Source organism: Mesoplodon densirostris, chromosome 15, assembly GCF_025265405.1.
Source record: "Mesoplodon densirostris isolate mMesDen1 chromosome 15, mMesDen1 primary haplotype, whole genome shotgun sequence".
Taxonomy (NCBI): domain Eukaryota; kingdom Metazoa; phylum Chordata; class Mammalia; order Artiodactyla; family Ziphiidae; genus Mesoplodon; species Mesoplodon densirostris.
In genome coordinates, this window is record NC_082675.1 from 39,879,998 (window position 1) to 39,895,488 (window position 15,491).

Genomic DNA, 15,491 nt, shown 5'->3' on the forward strand with positions numbered 1-15,491 from the left:
TCTGGTGTACAGGTATTTTATTTTGGGATGTGATCCCAAGGACCCAGAGCTGCAGACTGAGAAGAGCACAAGAGGGAAGAGGAGAAGCCAATGCAATCAAGCTCCTCACCCCTGTGGGAAACTGAGGCTTGATCCCCCAGGACCCTCTAAAAGAACCATGAAGAATGCATCTCTGAATTGTTCATCCAAGAGATTAAAGTGAGAAATATTTATCTATCAATTCCGATCACCCTTTAATTAAGGGTTGCTCTCACATCTGAAGGTTTGTATATGCTCCAGAATGCCCAAATGGGTTTCTGCAGTCATCCCACTTAGTATAGGCAGAGCAGCCCTGGAGCAAAAAGTAAGAAATACACAGTGAGGCTCAGGTACAGTGTTTTCAAGTTAACACTGGCAGGCAGCTGGTGACCCCAACTATGGCTGGAGTTAAGAGGGGTCGAAGAGGATATCTCCATAAGTGATGTATGATATAACCTCCAAAGGAAGATCAATCCAGTCCAAAACCTTATTTCCAGGGTCCTATCTGATTCCTTTTTCTTAAGTCCTTTGTACCACAGTTCTTGCACGTGTGATCAACTCCAGGGTTTTAGCATTGTTCTTTTTTCCCCCTTCCATTTTCCCCTATCATTCCAACAAAAGAAAATGAAAATAACCAAATCTTTTGCTTCAACTTATTTATACACACAAAAAATGAATTTTCAGATTTGTTTAATACGGTACATATGATGGCAAAAAGACCACCAGAAGTTTCCAGACAAGATGTGCATGCTCTGTACATAAACAAATACTTCCATAAGAAATTTTTCAAAAACGTTTACCCTTCTAGGACGGTTCTGCATCTCCAATCAGCACAAACCAAAGCACTGAAGTCACTGTCCTACTCATCACTCCAGAACACATCTGCCTTGGCAGACACCATACTTGAAGTGGTAGTTCTTCAAAACTGCCAAAACCAGCAATATTCATCATCCATTCATTCAACAAATATTTGTTGAAGACCTACTATGATCCAGGCACTGTTCTAAGCTCTGGGAATAAAGTTTAATAAAATAGACTAAGTCTCCGGTCTCATGAAACTTATAATCTAGTTGCAGGGGAAATACACAAATAAATATCTAATATGTTGAGTGGTAACACAAACTATGGGAAAATAAAAAAACAGTATAAAAAAATAAAGGATTGCCATATGAGGAACGGAAGGATGGGTATTATCATCTTATATAGCATAGGTTATAAAATGTGATATTTGCACAGAGGCATGAAGGAAATGAGGGGATAAGCCATGTGGATATATGGGGAAGAAACCTACCAGACATAGGTAAAACAAGCACTAAGACCCTGAGGCAAAGCATGCTTGGCCTGTCCAGGGAAGAGTGAGGAGGCCAGTACAGCTAGAGTAGAGTGAGCAAGCAGGGATGTAAAAGGAGAAGGCTCAGAGAAGCAGCCTCTGGTAGATGGGATATGACATAGGGCCCTGGAGATCCTTATAAAACCAGGTTTTACTCTGATTGAAACAGGAAGTCATTGAAGAATTCTGAGGAGAGGAGGCACATAACAACTTATGTTTTTAAAGGATCATTCTGATTACTATGGAGAATAGATGTAGTTCACTGGGGTAGAAGCAAGGAGGCCAGTTGGGAAGATAGGCTAGAGATGATGATGGCCCAGATTAGGATAATAGCAGTGGGGTTCCTGAGAAATGGTAGGATTCTAATTTTGAACATAGTTACAAGATTAGCTGATGGATTGGATGTGCAGTATAAGAGAAAATAAGGAGTCAAAAATGACTCCAAGATTTTTGACCCAAACAACTAGAAGAATGAAGCTGTCATTTAACAAGACAAGGAGGATTGTGGGCTTGAGGTTGGAGAAAATTAAAAGCTCAGTTTAGGGCATGTTAAATATGAGATATTTGTTAAACAAGTGGGGATGTCAAATAGGAAGCTGAACATAGGCAGTTCTCTCCCTGCACAATTCTGAAACTTTGCACAAATTTCAGTTACCACAGTTTCATTAAATAACAGCAGTCCTCCAAGAGTGTGGTTCAAATTCCAGTTACCCACAGTGTATTAACTATGAGTAACTGCAGAAAGTACAGCTCCCCTGCTTCCTTGGCCCACAGATCACCACATGTTTAACAGATGCACATCATGATCAGCGACCAATCACATCACTTCTTTCAGAGTCCGTCTGTGATTGGTCACCTCACATCTTTTTAATTTTTTTTATAAATTTATTTTATTTTATTTTTGGCTGTGTTGGGTCTTCATTGCTTGCACGGGCTTTTCTCTGGTTGCGGAGAATGGGGCCACTCCTTGTTACGGTGCGCAGGCTTCTCATTGTCGTGGCTTCTCTTGTTCTGGAGCACAAGCTCTAGGCACGCAGGCTTCAGTAGTTGTGGCACACAGGCTCAGTAGCTGTGGCTCGCGGGCTCTAGAGCACAGGCTCAGTAGTTGTGGCACATGGACTTAGTTGCTCCGCAGCATGTGGGATCTTCCCGGGCCAGGGCTCGAACCCATGTCCCTTGCATTAGCAAGCGGATTCTTAACCACTGCGCCACCAGGGAAGCCCAAGCCACTGCACATCTTTTATTCAGTCCCCACACAGAATGCAAAGTGTGTTGTTGTGTTGTCTCCTTATCTCCCAGTGATAAACCCACATGACATTCCACCATAATGGGTACTCAGAAGAGGAAACTGGTCAACAAAGATGAAACTGTAGCAAAGAAAAAAGAGGTAACTCTGGAAGTGAAATTTGAATGAAACATAAATGGAGTTATAGAAGGAATAGCTGACCTGGCTACCATCAGGAGACTCTACACATGCAGCCACAGGTGCCTAGTGAAGGCAAGCTTATGGACACAAAGGAGGAAAGCAGTTGTAACGAAAAAGATGAAGGTGTCCCAGAGGAGGTGATCCTGGCAAAAACCTTCACTTTAGAGAAACTCTTGGAGATATTTCACAACACTGAAAGCACAGAGGCTAAAATGTTGGAAGCTGATCCAAACTTAGAAAGGACTGTGATAATTTGCCAGGGCATAGAAAAGATGCTGGCTTTGTATCACATTATACAACAGGAAGATGGCAAGCATGGTTCAAGCTACTCTTGATAAGTATTTTACAAAGAAAGAAAACAGTAATTCTCAATGTTTCTAATATTTTAAATTAGCATACTAAACTAAATTAAAAAGTTTTTAAATATCAGTTTTTATTTTTTCATTTCCCTACACATTTATAACTGACAGTAAGAGTTTTTACTTTCTGACAACATTTTTAAGGTTCCAGAAAAATCATAATTTTTCTCATTGATTATTAAGAACACTTCGCACAGTTTCAGTTTGCATGGTCATTTTTATGGTCCCACAGTGTGCAAAGTGAGAACTGCCTGTATGTGAATTTGGAGTTTAGGAGAAGAAGTCCAGGCTGGAGACATAAATTTGTGAATTATCACCGGATAGATGATATTCCAGGATGAGATCACCTTGAGACTGAGTGGAGATAAAGAAAAGGTCTAAGGACTGGGCCCCGGGGAACTCCAATGATTAGAGTTTAGGGAAAGGAGGAAGAATCAACAAAGAAAGCTGACAGAGAGTGCTGGTGAACTAGAACAAAAACCGAGAGAGAGGTGTCCCAAAGCCAACAAAGGGTTGCAAGGAAAGAGTAATCAACTGTACTGCTGGTGAGACAAGCAAGACAATACCTAGGAATCGACCACGGTATTTGGTTGTGGCAATATGAAGGTCACTGGTGCCTTGACAAGAGCTGTTCTCCTTAAAGTGATGGGATGAAAGCCTGATCAGAGTGAGTTCAAGAGAGAATGGGAGGAGAGGAAATGGAACAATGACCACAGACAACCCCTCTGAGGAGACTCTCCGTAGGTAGCTGGAATAGGATATAAGTCCAGAGAACTGTCTTTTTAAGACGGACACTGTCACAGAACATTTGTATGCTGACTAACGCAATTAACTGGAGAGTTGATACTAGGAGATGTTGGTGCCAGGAGAAGGAACAATTATTAAAGCAATGTCCTTGAAAGAGGGTAATATCTTATACTCAAGTGGAGAAGCTTCCCCTAGACTCGGACATGGCCTAGCAAGAGGGCCAGACTAAGGAATTCTTCAGGATACAGTTGGCTCAACTATAAAATGAGACTGGATTAGACCAGAGGTTTTCAAAGTGTGGTCCCCAGACCAGCAGCATCAACATCACCTGACAATTTTGTTAAAAATGCAAATTCTCAGGCCCCATCCAAGACCTACTGAATCAGAAATTCCATTCTGGAGGTGGGCCTAGCAATCTATGCTTTAATAAGCCCTCCTGGGGATCCTGGTGCACCCTAAGGTTTAGAACCACTGGACTAGATGATCTTTAAAGTATCTCCTGGCTCTATCTTCTGTGAGTCTTACGCTTCAGTAACCTATTCCTTCCAATATCTATTAAGATTTCATAATACTGAAATATTATTTTTAAGTAAAAGTTCAAGAACCGAAGCTGTTTTCTAAGTTTTGTCAGTCCCCAAGAGCCAAATCAAACAATAATAACATTTATGCATCTTAAAATCATGTTTATTCCAATTTCCAACACAACTTTTTCACGGTAGAGTATTCAACTTAGCTTTGAGGACATCAGTAGAGACATATATCAGTAAAGTATACTTTTCATGAAAAATCTTTGGGAATTAAAAACGATTGCTCTCAAGTTGTTTGGCATCGTTTTGTATTGCTTGGAGTACATAATTCCCCAGAAGCAGAGCAGACAAGGAAAGACAGGTGACATTAATCCCGTCCCACACTGTTGTTCTTTGTGAACTTGGGTCTCTCTAGCCACACACTTGGAGGAAATTCCATACAAACAGAGGAAGCCAGACTCTTTCTGGGAGAACTTAGTAGCTGACTTACTACATTAGACATTGATGCCTGCTAAAGATAAAACCTGGGAAAAGACTTCAGGTCCTATTCTCCATTGTTGCTGCCTGGGCCAGTGTGTATGTCTCAACCACGCACATTTCCCTGGGTGGGGGGCGTCATCAGTGTGCAGCTGTGACAGGATTGCTGATGTTTACAGTAGCAAGTTAGCACTGCTTTATGCCAAATCATGTTGTTTCTTATTTTAAAGATGAGAACAATTCCTTCTCTCCCCCACTCCATTGTTATTTGGTTTACTAGGCTTGCAGGAGAAGGAAGCAGTAAATTACTAAAGCAAAAAAGTGTAAATCTCACCAGGGTGTGCTCCTCAAATTTGGATGAAGCTTAGCATACCAATCTGATGTGATGATACAGAAAACAGATCCTCTTTGCTTTGTGGTAAGTTGGTTTGGGAAAGTGAAATGAAAGTCATTTGACACTTTCCTGTGTCAGCGTCCGCACTTTTCTAGAAGCTCCAAGTCTAGCCACCTGTCCTAGTGCCTAGTTTGATGGCTCCAGAAAGCAAACTGGTTAGGGAACAGTGAGGAGCTGGCCAAGGAGAACACTCAGTGCCTGCAAGCCCTCTCTTGAAGCTTTTCCAAACTCCTTTCCTTATTGAATTCCATTAGTTAATAGCAAATTCTCCCATCAGTGTATGTTAATAATGATGTACTGGGGGGTGGAGGGAGGGGAGAACAACAATTTCCTTAATCACAAAAGAAAAAGAAAAGAAAGGAAGATTTACCTTAAAGCACAAGTTATTTTCAAACCACATCTATAGAAAGCTAGTGTTAAAGAGAGGCCAGCAGATGCATAAACAACTTACCTATAATCTGAATAAGTCATCTACTTCCTCTATTCAACCATCCTTTCCTGAACAGTGTCAGTTCCAGCCTGGCTCTGCCACCTCCCTCTACTTTAGTGGGTCTCAACCCTGGCTGTACACTGGAGTCACCCAAAGAGCTTCAAAAACTACTGAGGCCTGGGTCCCACGCCCAAGGATTCTAAGGATTTGTAAAAGCTCTCCTTTGGTGGTTCTAAAATGCAACCAAAGTGGAGACACTGCTCTGATACCTCCCTCTCTTTTCCCCTCAGCTTCCCATCTGCCCTTCAAGAACAGCACCTCGGGCTCCCCCCTCCCTGGGACAGGATGAGATAATAAAGGCGGACCTAGTAGTTCTTAGGACACTGACTCCCAGATTGACTGATATAAGAACCACTCCGTGCACTTAACAAAACATACACATTCCTGGGCTCCTCCCCTGGAGATTCTGATTTAGTAATTCTGGGACGAGGATCTGGAATCTATATTCACCCCCATGAGGTTCATATGAATAGCAAAGTTTGGGAAACATAATTTTAGGTCTTTTCTACCCCCCAAAAAAGGTCCATAGACTAGCAGCATTGGCATCAACTGGGACTTGTTAGAAATGCAGACCCTTAGGCCCCATCCCAGACCCACTGAAGCAGAATCTGCATTTTCACAAGATCTCAGGTGATTCATATCACATTACAATTTCCCTAGTTGGTTTCCCTTACTTTGATCTGCAAAGCTTTGATTCTTCATTTTCCCTATTAGATTAATTCAGACTCACCTCTCCATTGCAATGATAAAGAATTACTATGAGAAATAATTATATTGAAACTGATAAAAATACATTATCTGAATCATCATAAATGGGCCAATTACTTTACTCTGGTGTTGGTAATATTTAAGATGAGCCTTAGGGAGGCTCAGCATCAACTCAAGAATTGAATGTTGCACTCGGTTCAATAGATAATAATCTATTTAAAAGCATAATAAACACTAATTAGAAGCTCAGGGTTGGAAAGAACTTTAAAGATGACAAAGTCCTACTATTCGTCTGAATCACTACAAATCCCCAATCAAGCAGCCGTCCAGTTTAGACAAGAACACCCCTCAATGACAGGGCACTCATTACCTCCCTAGGCAGTCCATTTCATCTTTGGTCAGCTCTGACCAAAAGAAAAGAAAATCATACATTGAAAAATGATTTCCCTGTATTTCTTTTAAGTAGAAAGGTTTTGTTTTTGTTTTTGTAGAATGTTAGAGATCATGGGACAGTTTACAGCAAGGATGCAGCTTCTTCTCCACATGTTTAACCTTTTGCAAATACTAAAAATGTTCAGTAGGTGGCAGGGAGCATGCTGGCACTATGTACACACTAGTACATGAAACACATTCCCTACCCTCAACGTACTTGTAGCCTAATGACATACAGAATAAATCAGGAGTCAGATACTTTGTGATATGTGATAAAATAGGGGTAATGCAGGACCACAGGAGCTTATCAGAGGGTACTTAATCCAGTCTGGAGGAAGAAAGTCCCTGAGAAGTGACATCAAATCTGAGGCTGAAGCATGAGTGGCTGTAAATCAGTGTTGCCAATTTTTCCATAGTAGGAAATTGTTTTATCTTTTCTCCAATGCTATACTGAATCTCACTTAACTGGCAATAACTTTCTATTTACTTTTGGTTTTCAAAGGCTAAAAGAGGCCAATGCAAAAATGTAATCTTATATCGGACTTAAAGGCTCCAGCACCTTCCGTGTGTTAGGACTGGGAGGAGAATGAAGGAAAAGGGTAGGCATCTCTTTATCTAACTGGACACGGTAATGGTTTTCTCAGTGTGTCTCTTGTGAGCATGGACTTCTCTTGATGCAAGCTCTCTTATGTGCACATGTGTGAGTTCCTCAGAGGGCCCTGCAAGTCCTCTCCACCACACAGCTCCCAGACACTCCTGCTCTTCCACCCTCACCCATCCGTCCATCCCACAACCAGTGCCCCTTGCTCACAGGTAGTCCTCTTGGCTAGGGTATTGGCAAGATGCCTTAACTCAGCTACTTTCCATGGTGGCCACTCTCTAGTTTGAAGGACACAAAATCAACACACAAAAAAACCCAATCATATTTCTAAATACTAGAAATAAACAATCAAAAACCGGAATTTTTAAAACAATATCACTTAGAATGTCCCCAGAAGAATTAAATACCAAGTTGTAAACCTAACAAGAATGTGCAGGTTCTGTGTGCTGAAAACTACAAAATGGTGATGAAATAAGACCTAAATAAATGGAGGCACATACGGTGTTCACAAATTAGAAGACTCAATGTACTTAAACTTCTCCCCAAACTGATCTACAGATTTAATACAATTACAATCAAAATCCCAGCAGAATTTTTTGTAGATAAACACAAGCTGGTTCCATAATTTAGATGAAGAGGCAAAGGAGCTATAAGAGCCAAAATAATTTTGAAAAAACAAGAACAAAGTTGAAGAACACACACTACTGATTTTAAAATTACTAATAAACATGGTAATCAAGACAGGATGTTAATGAAGAAGGAATGCAGCCATAAATCAATGGAACAAAGTAAAGACACATGCAAATATAATCAATTGATTTTTGAAAAAGGTACAAAGAACATCAACAGAGAAAGAATAGTTTTTTCAACAAATAGTTGTGTAACACTTGGACATTCATATGCAAAAATATTAACCCCTTCCTAAGCCCTACACTTCATACAAAAATTAAATCAAAATTAGATCATAGAAATAAATGTAAAACAGAAAACCAGGGCCTCCCTGGTGGCGCAAGTGGTTGAGAGTCCGCCTGCCGATGCAGGGGATACGGGTTCGTGCCCCGGTCTGGGAGGATCCCATATGCCGCGGAGCGGCTGGGCCCGTGGGCCATGGCCGCTGAGCCTGCGCGTCCGGAGCCTGCGCGTCCGGAGCCTGTGCTCCGCAACGGGGGAGGCCACAACAGTGAGAGGCCCGCATACCGCAAAATAAATAAATAAATAAATAAAAAATAATAAATAAAAAGAAATTAAATTCTGATACATGCTACAACACGAATGAACCCTGAAAACATTATGCTTTGTGAAATAAGCCAGTCACAAATATTACATGATTCTGCTTATATGAGGTACCTAAAATAGGCAAATTCATAGAGATAGAAAGCAGAATAAAAGTTACCAGAGGTTGGCAGTGGGAGGGAATAGGAGTTATAGTTTAAAGGGTACAAAGTTTCTGTTTGGGGTGATGAAAAATTTTGGGAAATAGGTAGTGGTGATGGTTGTACAATATTGTGAATGTAACAAGTCATGCACTTAATAATGGTTGAAATGGCAAATTATATACATACATGTACATGAATTTACCTCCAAAATTTTGAAAAAAAAGCAATTTTTAAAAAATGGGCAAAAGAGTTCAACATATACTTCAGCCAAGAGGATACAGAATGACAAATAAACACATGAAAAAATGCTCAACATCATTAGCCATTAGGGATATGCAAATTAAAACCATGATAAGGTATCACTACACACCTACTAGGATTACCATAATAAAAAAAAATCATGTCAATACCAAGTACTGGATGGAACAACTGGCACTCTCCTATGTTACTGGTGGGAGTTCAAAATTATAACAGACACTCTAGAAAACAGTTTGGCAGTTCCCTATCAAATTAAACATATACGTATCATATGACTCATCAATGCCACTCATAGTTATTTACCCTTGACAAATAGAAATTATATTCACCCCAATACCTGTACACAAATGTTTATAGCAGCTCTCTTCATAATAGCCAAATCTGCAAATAACTGAAATGTACTTCAACGGGTGCATGGGTAAACAAATTGCGGTGCCTCTATCCAATGGAATACTAGTCCCATCCAATGGAATACTAGTCAGCAACAGAAAGGGACCAATTATTGATACTGTCTAAGTCAGCTCAGGCTGCTATAATGAAATATCACAGACTGGGTTGCTTAAATAACAGACATTTATTTCTCACAGTTCTGGAAGCTCAAGGTGCTAACAGATTCAGTTCTTGGTGAAGGACCACCTCCTGAGGCAGAGAGAGGGGCTCTGATGTCTCTTCCTCTTCTTTAAAGGACACTAATCCCATTATGGGTGCTCCACCCTCATGACCTCATCTAAACCTAATTATCTCCCATAGGCCCCAACTCCAAATACTATCACATTAAGTGTTAGGCCTTTAACATACGAATTTTGAGAGGACACAAACATTTAGTCTATAACAGATACATACCACAACATGAATGAATATCAAAGACATTATGCTTAATAAAAGAAGTCAGTCTCAAAAGGTTACATACCGTATGCTTCCATTTATATGAGATTGCAGAAAAGGCAAAACCACAGGGACTAAGAACAGATCTGTGGTTGCCAGGAGCCAGGGGAGGATATGACAACAAAGGGTCAGCACAAGGGAGTATTTGGGGTGACAGATCACTTCTGTATCTTAACTATGATTGTTGTTACAAAATTTCATAAATGTTAAAACTCTTAGAGCTGTATACTCTCCTGCAAAAGTCAATTTTCCCCATGTTAGTTTAAAAATTAAATTAAATTAAAAATTTTAAAGGCAGCAGATTCTAGTTAGGGAACTAAGTACCAGGAAACAACATTTATTTAAAACTACAGGTGAGATCAGTACTGGTCTAAGTAGACTAGAGTGATGGTCTGTTTAAGGGAAATAACTTTTTTCAAAAAAGTACTGGAACTACTGTTAACCTTGCAAATGTCAAAAGAGCAAAGTATGTGGAGACAAATTAGCACCAGCCTGTGAATCCAGCAGCGAGAAGAAAGTTCATGGGGAGGGACATAAGGGGTGTTGCTCAAATATCAGTGTCCAGTGGGGTCTGAGCTTGAGGAAAACTAGATTAACCTAATGACAGAAGAACATGAGCAACAGTCAGATCTGAAGAAGGGAGAGGCAGTTCCTCAGTGTCCACTTTCAAAGGGAGTGATTCAGAGGGCCACTGGATGTCTGAGCCCAAGACCGTGCAGCTGCCTAGGGAATAGGGCCCCCGGGGAAGTCACTGGAGTGAGTGCCCCCTGGAAGCTGTCCTGTGGAGACCTGCCAGCATAAACACTAACATCCAAGTTAAACCTCTGAATTAAGGGTAAAGGTGAGGTGGGAAGTTTCCAGTGGAATCCTGCCCAGTGGTTAATTACAAATGACAGAATTTAAATCTCCCATGCTTGGGTCTTCTCTGTTTGAATGGAAATAGAGATGGATAAACTGCTTACTTCTTTCATCTACTGGTGGGGATGGGGTGGGGGGACTCTCTTTAGGTGTTTAGTTACAAGGAGCTGTTAATTTAGACTTTCAAAGTGAGGGTAAATTCTTTGAAATAAAACAGAAGATTATAGAGGTGAGTATGTAGTTAAAGAATTTTAATTAGGGCTTCCCTGGTGGCACAGTGGTTAAGAATACGCCTGTCAATGCAGGGGACACGGGTTCAAGCCCTGGTCCAGGAAGATCCCACATGCCACGGAGCAACTAAGCCCGTGCACCACAACTACTGAGCCTGTGCTCTAGAGCCCGCTAGCCACAACTACTAAAGCCCTTGCGCCTAGAGCCCATGCTCCGCAACAAGAGAAGCCACTACAATGAGAAGCTTGAGCACCGCAACAAAGAGTAGCCCCCACTCGCTGCAACTAGAGAAAGCCCTTGCACAGCAGCAAAGACCCACTGCAGCCAAAAATATTTTTTTAATTTAATTATTGTGTAGAAAATAGTAATGTGGACTTCCCTGGTTGCACAGTGGTTAAGAATCCACCTGCCAATGCAGGGGACATGGGTTCAAGCCCTGGTCTGGGAAGATTCCACATGCCGCAGAGCAACTAAGCCTGTGTGCCACAACTACTGAGCCCGCATGCCACAACTACTAAAGCCCAGGCGCCTAGAGCCCGTGCTCCACAACAAGAGAAGCCACTACAATGAGAAGCACGTGCACCACAACCAAGAGTAGCCCCCGCTTGCTGCGATTAGAGAAAGCCCGCACACAGCAATGAAGACCCAACGCAGCCAAAAATAAATAAATAAAATAAATAAATTTATAAAAAAAGGACATAGTGATGCACATACAGTAGAAACTAACACATTGTAAAACAGCTAAATTAAAAAAAAGAAAATAGTAATGAACAGTGATGGTGTCTTAAAATAGTTTTACTATGTGCACCATGTAGTCTTTGTGTATTTGCTTCTGAAATCCATCCCTTAATTTGGCAGAGTTGTATGTGGATGACTATAATCGTCCACCAGAGGGAGACTCATGACTGTGCTTTCCCCTTGGGGTTCCTTCAGGTTTAATGAGTACTTTGGTCAAAATCTCTACCACATGTTGGTACAGAGAGAGGCAATCCAAGATGGAGAAGAGATTTATGGTTCTGGAATGAGATAAAAGGATTCTGGTCTCCTTAAATGTCCTGCTTTTCCTCTGGGCCTTAGGTGACTTTCTCCTCCTGAGCCTCTGGGGTCTGCAAAGTTGAGCTGTTTGTCTGCCTTGTGAAGTAAAAGCCTTTGGATTCCTGGCACTGTCCAAGCTGAACAAACTATATGGGAATACTGCCACCCCACTCACCCACTGCCAAAGGAACATGTTAGCTCAAGGAGGCATTTACTAAATTTCAAGAGATCCCTCCAGTGATTATAAATGCCCCGATGGAGCCAAAGGCAATCCAACCCTGAGCCACACCATGGAATTTGGTGGATGATGGTTTTAGTCTTCTTTGGAAGGATTCTTTTGTTAATTCACTCAACAAAGAGGAAGACTTTACCGGGACACAGGTATTATTTCATATTTTAAAATGAGTCTCTAATAATAGGAAAAATCTAACAATGAAATAAACCTGTCATTAGAAGCACGCAAAGGCTGTTCTGAAAACCATCTCTGGACTTCCCTGGTGGCGCAGTGGTTAAGAATCTGCCTGCCAATGCAGGGGACACGGGTTCGAGCCCTGGTCCAGGAAGATCCCACATGCCGTGGAGCAACGAAGCCCGTGTGCCACAACTACTGAGCCTGCATTCTTGAGCCCATGAGCCACAACTACTGAGCCCATGTGCCACAACTACTGAAGCCCGTGTGCCTAGAGCCCGTGCTCCACAACGAGAGAAGCCACCGCAATGAGAAGCCCGCGCACCGCAATGAAGAGTAGCCCCTGCTCGCCACAACTAGAGAAAGCCCGCGTGCAGCAACGAAGACCCAATGCAGCCAAAAATAAATAAAATAAAATAAATTAATAAAAAACATTTCTGAATAGAACATGTTGTTAGTGTAGTTTACATATCAGATTCTAGGAAATGTGTATACATCACCTTTTATCTGCAAAGGGAGATTCAAAACTAGAAAAGACTTCTTGACAAACAGCTATTAAGGAATGTACCAGTATAACTATAAAGTGCTGCTGGGATTTTTCTCTTCATCATTCTTTTAAAATAAATCAGACATATGTGGTTGCACAATTGCTTTCCATTCATGATTACCTAATTTCCCACATTAAACCCCCAAACCAGATCTTGAAAATAAAATAAAATTAGGCTTCAGGTTACCACGCATGAGGGAACAAACACTTTTGCATGGCTTGGCTGTAAACTTATTTTTTTTAATGACTTTAAATCCCACCTTATTTTAATATCCAGGACTTTGGGGTCTTGGACGCTGGAGTAAAAGTAGGGTCATAACAGAGGAGTGCTTTTCCCTTACTACTAGTTACAACAGACTGGTATGGGGAAGCAGTGACTGGGGTTGGGAATGCAGGCTTGCAAGTCCGTAGTGGGAAAGAAGCCAGGGTCTTAGCATTCTTTTCCTTGGGCTCTAATCAGCTGAGGGAACCAGTGAAAGATGAAGAACAGGATGTGATTGCTTAGTGAGATCCTCTTCAGCCATGGTTTGTAATGCAAAATGCTCTTCCAGCTCAGGTGACCATAGGTGTTGCTGTAGATGGAAACACTGGGCTTGCTGGGACAGCCAGGGCACTGCCATGGACCTCGGCACTGGGTACCCACAGAGTTCTGAGAACATGGGCCCTGTGAAGCTGGCCAGCAGTCATATGAGTGGGAATTCATCTTTGGTTCCAGAGGACATAAAATGACCTGTTTCAGTAAAACAGAAACTTAAGGAGGAAAAACAAACCCACATAAAATGTGAACTTTGCTACGTCTGTTTTGGTCCTAGAGGAGCAGAGGTGATCAGAATGACTGCAGAGACTCTGACACCTCACCCCATTGTTTTGTCCATGAACAGACACAGAATTGCAAGAACTTTTAGAGCCAAAGGTTAATCACAGAAAGGGATCGTTTTCCATCTCTCAGGAACAAAATCTGTACAAGAAATCTGATGACATGTTCCTGGATTGACCGTAAAAAACATTTTCCTAAATAACATCAGTAAATTCTGGATTCTATCTTTGGGACTATCCCCAAATTCACTGGGGAAATCATTGTATTAAATCAGTTCGGTTTTACCAGGATATGATACAATTTGCAAAGCTATGTCATACAACCACATAGTTAGCATGGATGAAAATACTATTAATTAGAGATAAGCATTTGTCCAAGAACTTGCTGTAATCAGGTCTTGTGGGGATTTAGCTCAGTACTTTGCCAATTAGAAATTTTAAAAATAGATTTAGTTGTGAAATGGAGGCCCCTGTCTTACAGGAGGAGGTTCTTGTGACTTTTTCTTTCTAAGAAAAAATTTGCTCAATTCATCACACTCACCTTCCTCTCTTCATTAAGAAATCCAATCTTGTAGGAAATAATAAGCAATGAGCTTTAATTTTTGGTATTATCTTTTAAAAAGACTTTCTAAAAGTTTCCTTTTAAAAGTATTTTAGACTTGATCCCCCAAATAATTATACTTAGGTCATAAAACTAAAATGTCTAATACATAGAATTCTTTTAGAAAGTCTTTTACAAGATAATAAAAATGTAAAGCTCACTGTGCATTTCTTTATAAAAAATGGAAACTAGACATGATAAAAATGATCTAATTTCTTTGAAATCAACTTTTTAATGACTTTTTAAATGACAAAATAGATTTATTTCAGAGCATATTTATGCTTCCTAATGGCAAAGCTGTAAGATAAAGTCCCACAAGAATGAATTCTGGAAAGCTCAATAATTATACTTTTAGTTTGTAAGTGCTAACTATACAACTGTATGTTATAGCTTTAAAAATCATGTTACACTTTACTGAAATGAATCTGATTTAATGCAGTCATTTCCCCAGTGTGCCCTGGACAAAGCTCAGAGAAACATGTGACCTTACCAAAGGAACACAGCTAGAAGTTGAAGGTAGATCCAGGCCTGGAACACAAGCCTCCTGATTCAGTGCTCTTGCACAGTCATCATGATGCTCCCCACTCCCCCAACCCTGCACCCAACCTAGCGTGTGTCTTACACCCTCCTCTCAGTGCTGAGACTGCACCTCCCTGGCCTAGCCTCTCTGATGCAGTCCTTCACATCCCACCTGGCTTCCCTCAGCTCATCCTTCTCTGATCATTCTTCCCTTGCCCTCTGCTACTAAGGCCATGCTAACATGTGTCTGACCTCTTTCTCCAACAAAAAGTCACATTCCCTTCCTTCAACTCCAGAGCTAGATACTCTGTCTACCAAGGTAGCAGTTAATTTGCCTAATAAATGTGTCTATCTAACCCTAAGAAGACTACAGTAGCTCTCCCCACTCCTTGGTGACATATGCCCTGCTTCTAGAGACAGAGAAGAGATTACAACATTGAGGCACCC